General features: G+C 49.3%; 1 long non-coding RNA gene and 7 other non-coding genes across 9 annotated transcripts in view; 3 read left to right on the top strand and 5 right to left on the bottom strand.

Annotated features, from left to right (window-relative positions):
* LOC135821057 (uncharacterized) overlaps positions 1-13,350 on the bottom strand; it is a 53,960-nt gene that overhangs the window by 15,678 nt on the left and 24,932 nt on the right. The window lies entirely within an intron of this gene.
* On the top strand, positions 919-990 carry Trnae-uuc (transfer RNA glutamic acid (anticodon UUC)). The gene has a single exon. It is a non-coding gene; the product is annotated as a tRNA-Glu (tRNA).
* Trnan-guu (transfer RNA asparagine (anticodon GUU)) lies at positions 1,058-1,131 on the bottom strand. The gene has a single exon. It is a non-coding gene; the product is annotated as a tRNA-Asn (tRNA).
* Trnak-cuu (transfer RNA lysine (anticodon CUU)) lies at positions 3,008-3,080 on the bottom strand. The gene has a single exon. It is a non-coding gene; the product is annotated as a tRNA-Lys (tRNA).
* Trnak-cuu (transfer RNA lysine (anticodon CUU)) lies at positions 3,790-3,862 on the top strand. The gene has a single exon. It is a non-coding gene; the product is annotated as a tRNA-Lys (tRNA).
* LOC135821951 (small nucleolar RNA U3) lies at positions 5,222-5,445 on the bottom strand. Its single transcript, XR_010554441.1, has one exon. It is a non-coding gene; the product is annotated as a small nucleolar RNA U3 (small nucleolar RNA).
* Positions 7,765-7,836, top strand: Trnae-uuc (transfer RNA glutamic acid (anticodon UUC)). The gene has a single exon. It is a non-coding gene; the product is annotated as a tRNA-Glu (tRNA).
* On the bottom strand, positions 7,898-7,971 carry Trnan-guu (transfer RNA asparagine (anticodon GUU)). The gene has a single exon. It is a non-coding gene; the product is annotated as a tRNA-Asn (tRNA).

Consider the following 13,350-nt stretch of genomic DNA (forward strand, 5'->3'; position numbering starts at 1 on the left):
CACCAGTTTATGAAGAAATTCCATGATGCCTTTGCTACGTTAGAAATTTGTGGCACTGCACTGTTGACATCTGTAGAAGTCTGGCTTGCTCTGTAGAAATCTGGCTGATTTTATCAACATGAGGGGGATCTCGGCGGTGAGTCTCGCCTCGCCTGCATACATGGACATTGCAACATCATAATAATAAACAACATACATGTACTTTCCATTGGCATCAGTATTCCGCGTAAGAGTTTCGTCGCCTGTGTGGTGTGTTTCTCCACCAATGAGCGCGGCCTATGATTATTTATCGCTGTTCTCACACTTTACCATTTTAGCAGCTTGCATATGCCATTGATATATGTGGAAAGCGCGCACTTGCGCCATTTCTGGTGTATAAGACTGATCATTTCTCCATTATCATCATTATCATCCTCTACTGATGAGCTCCGACAGGGAGCGAAACAGCTGTCTAGAGGCGTGGAGCAATATTATCTCTCAACGGAAGTGTCCTTGCTGGTGTCTGTATGGTTCGGCTGAAGAGCGCGTGGTTGTGATGAGTTGGGAATGCAATGAATTGGTCTTATCTTAGGCTGGTCTTATCTTAGGCTGGTCTTATCTTAGGCTTGTCTTATCTTAGGCTGGTCTTATCTTAGGCTGGTCTTATCTTAGGCTGGTCTTATCTTAGGCTGGTCTTATCTTAGGCTGGTCTTATCATTCTTACCTTATCTTATCTGTACGAAAATATGATGTAATCCAGGAGTTTTGCCGTGGCAGACACCGATACAGAAAAGTCAGAAGCTCATTCTCGGTTTTATGTTCTCTTGTTTTCGACATACCGGACATGTACAATTGTACATCAACACTGGCAATTGCAGCCACCAGTCTGCAGCCTACTTGGATTTGAGATTCACACCACTACATCAATGAATGTGCAAGTCCCATATGGTCTAGTGGTTAGGATTTCTGGTTTTCACCCAGACGGCCCGGGTTCAATTCCCGGTGTGGGAACACGCTATCTTTTTTCTTCTTTTGTGCCCAAATTATTCGGAAATGCGAGAAAAAAATAAGTTCAGGTCGTCCCCGGGTGGGCTTGAACCACCATCCTTTCGGTTAACAGCCGAACGCGCTAACCGATTGCGCCACGGAGACAAGTTGTATTTGGTGGACACACACACACACACAAGTTGGTTGTAAATTTATGAACAAGACCACCGTGCACTACAGTATGTGGTGTAGTTTGTACAATGAATACGGTAACGGAATCACAGCCATTCCGTTCCCGGGACGCAGGACCCAAAGGACGAGACTTGTTTGTTAAACTCGGATACTGAGCCAGTAATAGAATGTAAAAAAGATAGTTGCTGCATAACTCGTTCTCATGTGTTTCTTCTCTTTCTTTACACTTGTTTGTTACATTATTATTATTATTATTATTATTTCTCCTTTATTCACTTCTTTCGAAGGCGATAAGCCAGACCCACCGGGAAATATTTCCATGGGTGGGACAGCAAAAAGAAAGTGAAAAAACAAAAACAAAAATAAATAAATAAATAAAACCTAAAAACCAAAGGGACAAGATTATGATTATTATTATTATTATTATTATTATTATTATTATTATTCAACGCAATAAATAAGATAAATTGTGCACTCATAACAACAGCAAAAATGAAGAAAGTCAAGTTCCATAACGTTTTCTTGTGACTGTCATCAGTGGAACGCCGTCACATAAAAATGTAATAACTAAAACACACACTTATATACATGTAGCTAATATGGTTTCAGGTAGAAATACAGCAGCTAACAAGTACAAAAATTATATTCACACATTGCAAAGGTGCAAACTTTCTTCATTTTTGCTGTTGTTATGAGTGCACAATTTATCTTATTTATTGCCATTTTACGACTATTGTCTCCTCGTCGATTGTTTAAATTATTATTATTATTATTATTATTATTCTTGACATGACGGAAAAGAAGACAACACTCAAATAGACGAAAAAGAAGACTGACAAAAGGACTCTCGAATACAACCTCGCGCATGCTCATATCATACATGCACGCGACTAGGCGAAGACAGTTTGGGGAATGTCATCACACAGGAAAACAATACGTCATTATAATAACAACACCCCACACAGTCACCTGGATAAGGCTGTGTAGGGTGGTGAACAGCACACTCCGGGTCTCATTGTACTCTTGTCATCAAGTCACACGCGTACATGTAATACCAAGAGTCCATAAACAAGAGTATGCAACTGTGATCTCTTTTCTATGGGCCAGATGCGCGGCGCGCTGCCTTCATTACATCATTCAGCTGCAGTCCGCGCACTGCGGAAAATCAAACACTGCACTTTCCCTCTGGTTTGAAATGAACTTTCGTACGGAACTGGAGTTCACGCGCCAGAATTTAGATATCGCGTAGGTACTGGAACGAATCGAGCAAAAACGGATTGGCTCGTACGAGAAATTGTGAGTTTGAATGCATGCTTTCAGAGCGTGATGAAGGCAAGTTACGCAATGAAGGCAGTGCGCCACGCACTGCCCATCACCACAGTTGCATACTCTTGTTTATGCACTCTTGGTAATACTTGTACATACATCACGTGGCAATGCACAGTGAACTGGTTGCTGTACAGGTCTATGCTCGCCTGCACAGCAATCTAAACTGCAACGAGAGATCGTACCGTACACATCCCACAGTATCCTCAATATAGGGATACAGTCATATCTCTCTTATCCGGACAGTCCGGGACTAGGCAATGGCCATAACATGGAAATGTCCCTAACTCTGAATTGCATATACTTTGATGGGGAAAGGCGAGAGATCTGGTACATGACATCACTATTTCCACTTGGAAAAAGAGTAGTTCAACTACGTGCTTGGGTCAATACGCATGCCCTGTACTGGGCCAATACAATGGCAGTACCGGTGCGGTGCCTCAGGTAAACGCTGTCCAGCGCTGAAACGGCCACAGGATGTGTACGATTCACCATTCAATACAGGACCAAAAAAAAAAGAGTGCGCCCAACGTGGGGCTCGAACCCACGACCCTGAGATTAAGAGTCTCATGCTCTACCGACTGAGCTAGCCGGGCTGCTACATAAGAAGCTCAATGTCATCGAAGAGAAGAATTCATTTGTTTGATGAGATACAACAGTGAAGTTGCTCCTCTTATAGACTGCTCACCAACATGCATATAGATGATACCCCTGGCACTTGCCTTTACGACAAACACCGTTGATTGTGAAACTGTGGAAGTGAGATCTCTGACGGTGAAAATTACATTGCACGGTCCACAGCAGTTGTAGATTCCATGCATTTTGCTGTGCCGTATGCATTACTGGTCTATTGACGACTGCCCTGAATGTCCGAAAAACCTATCCACTTTCCATCGGTGCACTTCAGTTCCACCATCCTCTGTCTACAGTCATCAGCGTGATAGAATGGAACAAGAAAAAGTCTGAAGAAAGCAACAGTGACCGTCACAAACCGGACTTGAACGAGGACACTTTACTACAGGTGGATCATGCTACAGTGCCGGCAACTGAAATCCGCCCCCGGGAAGTGCGTTCACATCCTAGCGGTCTCCATTTCGTCGTGTTACAATCCTGTATTGGGTCTTTGCGATGTGAGCGCACCGCTCAGGAGTCGGAGTTCAGTTGCCGGCACTGTAAAGCCACTAAGACATGCATTCTCCCTTGAGAAAACATCCAGGACTAGCACACTGAGACTGCCGGTCACTGTTGTATGTAATCATACACAGAATTGTTCTCTTCGATGACATTATAGTTTCTCATGTAGCAGCCCGGCTAGCTCAGTCGGTAGAGCATGAGACTCTTAATCTCAGGGTCGTGGGTTCGAGCCCCACGTTGGGCGCTCTCTTTTTTTTAAATCTCTGTCCTGAGATTGCATGGGGCGCCGGCAAGAGTCCATAAACAAGAGTATGCAACTGTGATCTCTTTTCTATGGGCCAGATGCGCGGCGCGCTGCCTTCATTACATCATTCAGCTGCAGTCCGCGCACTGCGGAAAATCAAACACCGCACTTTCTCTCTGGTTTGAAATGAACTTTCGTACGGAACTGGAGTTCACACGCCAGAATTCAGAGATCGCGTAGGTACTGGAACGAATCGAGCAAAAACGGATGGGCTCGTACGAGAAATTGTGAGTTTGAATGCATGCTTTCAGAGCGTGATGAAGGCAAGTTACGTAATGAAGGCAGCGCGCCGCGCACTGGGCCATAACCACAGTTGCATACTCTTGTTTATGCACTCTTGGCGCCGGTTGTGAGAGTGCTCGTTGGCAATGAATGCGTCTTATAGCTGAACACATGCGACTCGGTTTGGTCCAAGTCTGTTTCTTGCTGGCACACAAATCCCAGAGATTATGACCGATTGTGTCTTCCACGGAAGGGGGTGATGATCTCCAGTACCTTGTGATGAACCCAGGTGGGTCCAATGGGCAAGGGAGACACAGATTTCCCAACTTTTCACAATCCAACAGTATAGCAGCTAAGCTAACATAAGTACCGTAAAGTACCCCTCCCCCCCCCCCCCAACTTGATTTTACAGCCAGGGAAAGGAAAATCAGATGGCAGAGTGCAACGAAGTGTGTACAGTATGAGAACCTTAGGCCGTGATCGTTTGGTCGGATCCAGATCCAGATCCACTGGATCTGCAGTGATCGATTGGTCGAACCTGGATCCAGATCTTTCGGATTTGGATCCGAGCAACCCTGCCCCGGGAGCAGGGTGAACTGGATCCATCGGATCCAAATGTGACCTTTGTGCGTATATGGCAGGTAAAAATCATTTTTGTACCCATTGTCGTACGTCTAGTCGACTTTTTGTTGACTTTTCGTACGACGCGCGCGCGGTCAGTATGACTTTCGCCCTTTTGTGTTACCTGTCAGCGCCATTTTTTACTTCGTCAACATGGCAACAACCAAGGTCCAAAAAAAAGTGATCGGTTGATTCCGAAGGATCCGACGGATCTTAGATCTGGATCCGGATCGGACCAAACAACCACAGCCTTAGTGTACAAAGGTCACACTTAGCAGGTTTTTGTGTGGATCTCGTATCCCCTCGAAGGTAAAATGAGAACGGATTGGCTGCACAACGTGTAATGTGTGTACAAGGTACGTGTCGTATGACCTACAGGCAAGACACCACCTCCACATTATGACCATGAAAGGACAAGATGGTGGGGCGCTCTTCTTTGAATTCAAATATTTAGGAGCCACTCATAAAGCAGCCTCCCCCTCCACACTAACCAGAAGGACAGTGCAAAACGGTCATCAATCACCAGCACTCTTGCATCCAAACATGGATGCTGTCGTGCTGGTGCGCTTCCCGCTCAGGGGAGGATGCTACATGTCATCCTCATGGCTTATGCGGTTGTCTTTGTAGGAGAACAAAGACGGGATACGTACTATAGAAATGATCCTAGTGAGTACGATCTTGATTTTCAACCAGCAGTCAGCTTTCCTATAAACACGTTCTTACTCTAGTGCACATCGGCAATGAATTCTCCAAGTTTGAAATCACAGCTGAAAGTGATACTTCCCCAACTGGGAATAAGTATAAGATCATAAGTGCTTTCATCATCAACTGTTCGGAGATGGCGGATCGTCATGGTAACCACTTTGCATCTCTCTGTTGTCGCAGGGGCGTCGGAGGGAGGTAGAAAGTGGTACGGCCCGATAGTCAGAGGGGTGCGGGGGAAAGTTGCCCGTGACATTTTTTTCAAAAAACACTCAAAATACCCCTCTCAGAGGGTCTCCAAAGGTACATACATGTACATTCCATGCAGTTCCGTAGTCGACAGTCTAGTCACGCGTTACACGGTGCAGTGACCTGACTGGTGCACCGGTGACGGATCGCGGCTCACGATCACGCGTGGTCATGTACAAACTCGGTACCTCCATTTTTTTTACACCGGATTTGGACGTTCGCGTGGACCACCTGGAGCCAAAAGTGGTACGGCTCGAGCCGTACCAGTCGTACCGCTTCCGACGCCCTTGTGTCGTGTGGTGATTACCTGCCTCTGGAAAAATGGCGTATAACCATTTATCAACAATAGGCCATGTTCCTGCGACAGAACCTGCCCAATGCATTCGACTTCCCCACATTTGGTCTGAAGAGAAAAAAACCCAAATACCAGAATCCCCTCCCTCCCTCCCTCCCTCCCTCCCTCCCTCCCTCCCTCCCTCCCTCCCTCCCTCCCTCCCTCCCTCCCTCCCTCCCTCCCTCCCTCCCTCCCTCCCTCCCTCCCTCCCTCCCTCCCTCCCTCCCTCCCTCCCTCCCTCCCTCCCTCCCTCCCTCCCTCCCTCCCTCCCTCCCTCCCTCCCTCCCTCCCTCCCTCCCTCCCTCCCTCCCTCCCTCCCTCCCTCCCTCTCTCTCTCTCTCTCTCTCTCTCTCTCTCTCTCTCTCTCTCTCTCTCTCTCTCTCTCTCTCTCTCTCTCTCTCTCTCTCTCTCTCTCTCTCTCTCTCTCTCTCTCTCTCTTTGTAAAGCAGTCACCACATTAAGGGTAAATGAAAGTAAGGAGAAGAGAGTCGATACTGTTGTTTCTCAAGACACACTTGTAACCCTGCACTCCAATCACACTGACGTAAACCGTCCCTGCACTGAATTATGCACTACCGGTAGGAAGATTACCGTACTACAGCTGTGCTCAGTGAAGTCTGACCCAGAGTGCATGTTTGGTGCTCTCAACTTGCACTGCCCTTGACACCCTGGCTGTAACGCGAATGTGGCTGGACGTACACATGTACCCGAGTACAGTGATGTAATTGGAACTGGCGCAGGATGCCAGTTTTGCACTTTGGGTCGGATTTCACCGAGCGCAGCTGTACATTCTGTGAGTGTGTGTGTGTGGGGGGGGGAGAGCTGGACGATGGATCATATAGCACAGCTTCTGGAGTTCTATGGCCTTGTGACCATGACATCTGCCATGCCCAGCCAAAATTTCCCCTTTGGGTGTGTATGCCTGTGAATGTACTCTAACCCAGGCAGAGCCGCACACACGAAGAGAAAGACGGGCTTATGGACTATATATAGGTTATACTCCTCATAATTGAGAGGTTCCGCATAAGGCCACCCAGAATTAATTCGTTGTTTCGGGTCACCCGACCGACCGTCTTTTTTCACTCGACCGCAATTCTTTTTTAAATTTTAGTGCATGCAAATGTGCATGACTAGACTATGTACACACGTACACGCGACCCAAAATATTAATAGCAGTCCAGACATCGACTCAGAAGCAGCCAATTGACAGGATGCAGCACTTGGTGACGACGTTGTCTTCTATCTCCGATTCGCAATCGGTCCTGAAACAGCATCACTCCAGCAGCTCCGCCACTGCGTCGTTCATTGGCAGAAGTTCTCAAGGACTTCGGTGAGAGCTCAGTGCTCGTCAGACTCGTTTGCCAGCGAGGCCAAGATCTGGTCCTTGAGGGGACCTGGATCTGATGGGACAATGGCTACGCTGGATCGACTACAGTCAGATTTGATCGACTGGCTTGATGGAGAAAAGCTATTCGATATGCACAATTGTACATGTATGCACATGCCCTCAACTAAAATAAAATAAATTAATAAAATAAAAAAATAAACCCGACCGACCGACCCTGGTACGGATGAGTGAAGTGACCCGAAACAATGAATTAGTTCTAGGTGGCCTAACGTTATTAAGTTAGTAAAAAACGTAGTCGATTGCAATAATGTGATTGATTAGGAAGTTGCCTTTTGTTGATGTTGGTTATTCTGGGTGATATGCAAGTCCCATATGGTCTAGTGGTCAGGATTTCTGGTTTTCACCCAGACGGCCCGGGTTCAATTCCCGGTGTGGGAACAGCTCACTTTTTTCTTTTGTCTCTGCTCAAAATTTTGAAAAAGAATGCAAAAAGGTAGGTCGTCCCCGGGTGGGCTTGAACCACCAACCTTTCGGTTAACAGCCGAACGCGCTAACCGATTGCGCCACGGAGACATGTTGGAAATTGCTGCTAAAGGTACATCTACATGTACGTGCTGCGTGTGCACATGGATCCCAGTGTTACTGAATTGTTTCTACTACTACTAGCTTAATTAACCACCCCTGCATCCAACCCTTGGCATGCTACAACCGACAACCGTTGCAAACTTGGGTGAGAGAATACATACAGTAGATTCAGTATAAAATTGGAAAGAAGATCATCGAAAGAATGAAAAAGGCAGCTGCATCAGCATGCAGCTGCGCATCAAAATCAAATGTAAAGATGGCGACCATGAACGACTGCGACGTGGATAAACTGCAAAACAAACTAGTGCAGCGACACTGACTCGAATGAGTAAAGAAGCGAAGAAGACGAAACGGCAAGGAAAGCGGATCGCTACGATCGCTCAAATGCACTAGCCTAGAGCGTGCATAGCGCATGCAGTCAAACGGTCACGTGATAAGTGCGTACACAAGTCATACGTCATAATAATGCAGTTGACAAAGAAAAGGAAACAAAGCTGAGCGCGAGGCAAACAAATCTGCAGAGCGCGAAAATATAAACACATTGAACGAAGGATTTGTTTGAGAACAAAATGCACAGGCAGACAAAGAAGAAACAGTTCGAAGCTAGAATCAATGTCCGTGTTTCTTAGAATCAATCATGGAGAAAGCTAACTAAGAGTAACTACCTCTGTCACGCAAGACCGGACCTAAACACCTACGAAGTAAGAATTGATGTGTTACGAGAAATACGTGTAGTGAAATAAATTGGTATGCATTGCATCGTGACACAACTTGCCAAGCTGCATGTACGTGATTGTAAATGTACAAACAACATGCAACGTCGTAGTAAGCACAATCGTAACTCGTGAATTCCGTGTTGTTGACTCAAGGCAAGCAGTACCTCGTGTACACGTTGACAACAACGAACGAATTGATTATACTCTGATAATAAAATACTAATAATATGAAAGAACAACAAAACGTAAATGTCACCTACGATTACACAACACCTCTCCCCCAGGTGAATTTACAAGGAGAGGCGAACAGGGGGGCGAATCGAAGCACGATCGCGCAACCCATAACCATGCTGAACGACAGGAATAGGCCAATCTAGACTGACCAGCGATTCCTCCTCCTCGGGCAACTCAGCAACAACAGGAGCTGGAACATTAAGAACAGCAGGCTCACGAACGGGAACAGACTTCAACAGGGCGACATTGACAGTCTTGTCTCGACGACCAGGCTTCGAAATACTAACAGTGGAGGGTGAAACAACAGACTGTACAACCCAACCGTCCTCAAAAGCAGACTGACGTTTCTGGTGACGGTCAGGACGCAACAACAGGACACAATCACCAACCTGGTAAGGGCACGGTTGGACGGGCTCGATAAAGTCTGTTCGGGACAAAGCATCATCCACCAAATCTCGAATGCGTGCTGAACGAGCAGACAGGGTATCCACCCAATGACTCGCCGAGTACAGCAATGGCTCGGATGCAATTAACAGATGAGGTGGCTGCCAACCAACCATAGCTTGCATGGGCGACAGACCAGTTGCACTATGGGGGCGATTACGGTAGCAGTACAAGAGCATATCAAGGTCCAACAGCCAATCACCAGTGGACGAATCTAAAACCTTGCGCATCAGCCCGAGCACAGTGCGATTCATGCGCTCCGCAGACCCTTGTGATTGCGGGTGACGCACAGCACCAGTACGAACAGTAACACCCATAACCGAAAACAGGGAAGACACAACGGCATTGCAAAATTCCGTACCATTATCCGTACGAACACAATCTGGTGCACCCCAGACCTGACACATCCGCACAAAAGCAGCAGCAACAGAAGCAGCATCATGGCGCTGTAGCGGAGCAATTTCAACCCACTTGGTGAAAGTGTCAACACACACCAAGACACAATGAAAGGGGGAACCATTACTCGAGCCAAGCTCTAGAACATCTAACACCACCTCACCCCATGGGCGACCAGAAATAGCATGACGCGAAGCAGCAACAGACGGACCACGACGAGGGTTAGCAGCACTGCATTGCAAACACTGAGACACAAAACTCTGACACACAGACGCAAGACCAGGAAAGAAGCAGCACTGACGCAACATATAGTACATCTTCTCCCAAGAGCCATGACCAGACACTTCATGAGCATTAGAAACCACAGCAGAGACTAACGCAGCAGGCACAACAGGAACTATCACAATGCCATCAACAGGCGATTTGACAGACCGATACAATACACCATCATCAAGCAACAACTGCGTACGAACATTACGGTACTCACTGGGTAGTGGCTGATCATGTTGAAGGCCACGGATGACGGACTGTAGCGTAGCGTCATCGGCCTGAGCTGCGGTAATGTCGGTCAAACGAAGTGCACACGGCAGGTGGACACTTGGCGCAGCGGCGACACACTCATCCGGATCAGCAGCAGGCGGCGGCTCAGGAACATCAGGCGGCTGCTCAGCACGCTGCAACAACGACTTGGCACGCTGATTCCACAGGTCCGGAACACGGGTGAGAACGTCGGCACGGTTCTCTGCACTGGGCACCCACTCGATTCGTGCACGTAAACCAGTTACATCGAGTAGATCAGCAAGGACCTGGAGACGCCGTTGAATGAGAACATCATTCAACCCCTTAGTCCGCACTCGCTGGGCATTGGTGAACACTTGGTCCAACCAGGCAGCGACTGTCTTGGAGTCGGTTTTGACCAGCAAATCCCGCACATTCCATGACACTGCAAGCTTGACGCCCTTGATGGCCGCGTCCAACTCAGCCACGTTGATGTGGCGACGATCGCTGACTTGGCGCATCCACGTGCCATCTTCAACCACGTCACCCCCGATCTCCAACGACGCACCGAGGGCAAGATCCGAAGCATCGCACCACACAGTAGCAGAACTGGTCAGATCCGCATGCCATACACCACGCACCGGATCATGATTGTGGAGCCTGTGCTGCAGGTCAACACATATCTGCAGCAACTCAGGTGACACCGTGTCGTCCCAGCCGCAACTCTCTAGGCACGCCAAACGTTTCGCCATACTGCACGCGGGCCGCAGCCAACCAACGACGGGGTAATGGCTGGTGAGACGCCCACACCACTGAAACACCTTGCGCTTGGTGAGTGGCTCATCAAACGCTGTCTTGACTCCGTCACGGCGGCGCCACTCAGTACGGCCATCTGGCGGCGTTGACAACTGCAAGCCGAGAACACGAGAGGTAGGCATTGGTTCCGCCGGCTTGGTCTCCAGCCCATAGCTAGCCAGGCGCGCAGTCACCGTCTCTGTCAGGGCAACAGGTACACGAACGTCGTCAATATAGTTGTCGACGTCATCAAACTCTCGAGTCACCCAGCGCACAATGATGTCCATAAATTTCGGCGCAATGTTCAGGCCGAATCCCATCCGCGTCATGACGTAAGAGCGACCTCGCCATACCACGACCTGGTAGCGCAGCAGATCAGGGTGAACACGAACTTGAAGGTACACTCGGACGTCTCTTATCCGGGCACCTTGGGACCGGGCACTGCCCGTATCTCAGATTTGCCCGTATCTCAGAATAACTCATCTACCATGTATGGTATCATTTTTTGAAGAAGTTTATTTGGCACGTATTGCACATGTTGAGGATACAAAAGGGAACCCATTGATAAAAATGTGGGGATTACATAGGTTGGCAGTGAAACATAAGCACTTCCACATACGGAAAAAGTTCAAAAAACCCAAATTCGACGCATTTGTGCTATAGGAACTCAAGCTGAAGGTGCCCGGTAGAGAGACGTGCCCGTATCTGAGGCGTCCGGATAAGAGGCGTTTGAGTGTATGCCTTCTTCAGATCAACCAGGACATAACCATCAGGGCACTTGACGCGCCACGACCGCAGCGTCTCGGCACATGCTGGGGCGTCTAGACCAGGACTTGAGATCAGTCGTTCGTTCAGTAGCCGGTAGTCCAGACACGGACGGACAGGTGTGCTGGCCTTGTGCGGCTGGCTGACTGCCAACAACGGCAAGACGCATTCCGGAGCACCATGAACAGCCTCGTCGTGAGGCACCATCCACCCAGCATCGATCCAGCCCTGGATCTCTGCACCAAACTTGCGTTCTTCTTCGTCTGTCAGTTTGGAGCGGGAATACTCACCGATCCCGTGGCCGACTGGTGCATGCGGTGGCTTGCCATCTCGCCATTGCCAGTTGAGGGTCCAGCAACGCTGCGTGGCGTCCCAACGTACTGACCCATCGTCGGACGTCAGGATGATGTCGTCCCCGTCGGTCTGACAGCTGACATGCCGCAGTGGAACGTCGGCCACACTAGCTGTCACGTCGGCATGCTGGCCGAGCGTCACGCAGCACAAGCTGCCATCGTCATCGTAGCGCAGGTGCAGACCCCCACACTGTGCAATAGTGTCAGACCCAAGCAGAACATCAGTGCCGACCACAGACAGACTTGGAACGACGAGAACCTCCATGGCGACAGCGGGGATACTGACACAATCATCTTCCCGGACGAACTTCAACCGCGCACTGCCCAGGATACGCAAGGGTTGGCCATCCAGCGCCACCACTGGTTGGCCCGTGTGGGCCGTCACAGGAGTCCCGAGCTGGTCGACAAGTGCTGACGTCACCAACGTCCGGGTAGAACCAGTGTCTATGACGGACCGCACACGGACTCCCGATGCAGTGTCACAGGACACATCAACAAAGACCTTTGGCAATCCCGGCCGTGCCAAATTCGCCATGCACAGGCACCTGTCAGACTGCACTGGCTCTGCAGCTGCTGCCGAGGACTGTGCCAAAGAGGCGAGGAACTTGCGGCGCAACCGACAGTCCCTCTTCATGTGGCCCTCTTGATCGCAAAAGAAGCACATAAGCGGTCTCTGCTCCTTGGGCGGAGGGCGTGGCTTCTCATTGCCCCTCTGCTGCCGTCCGCCCTTCTGGTACCGGCGATGTGGACAGTTGCGCTGGACGTGCCCCACCTCATTGCAGTTGAAGCACAACACACTGGACTGGCGAAGTTCCGGAGCAGCAGCGGCAACAGCTCCCGATGCACTGGCACGCTTGCGGCAGGAGTCGTCCGTAGATCGCAGAGCACGGACTTTGGCGACGCACTTAGTGACAGTCAGGTCTGACTCCGTGCTCGCCATGCGCACCTGCCGTCCATAGTCCAAGGACAGGCCATCCAACAATTGCTCGAGCAACACCATATCCTTGTCGTCGGCACATGTGTGGCCGGACAGCGCCAATAAGCGCTTCAGGTCGGTGACGTAGGTATCCACGGGCTCATCGTCCCGGAGCGTCCGCGCTTTAAATTGGCGGAACGCATCCGCCGGGGTCATGGTGTAAGCAGACTCCAGGGCCTTCTTTACTGCT

This window comes from Sycon ciliatum, chromosome 7, assembly GCF_964019385.1.
Source record: "Sycon ciliatum chromosome 7, ocSycCili1.1, whole genome shotgun sequence".
Lineage (NCBI taxonomy): Eukaryota > Metazoa > Porifera > Calcarea > Leucosolenida > Sycettidae > Sycon > Sycon ciliatum.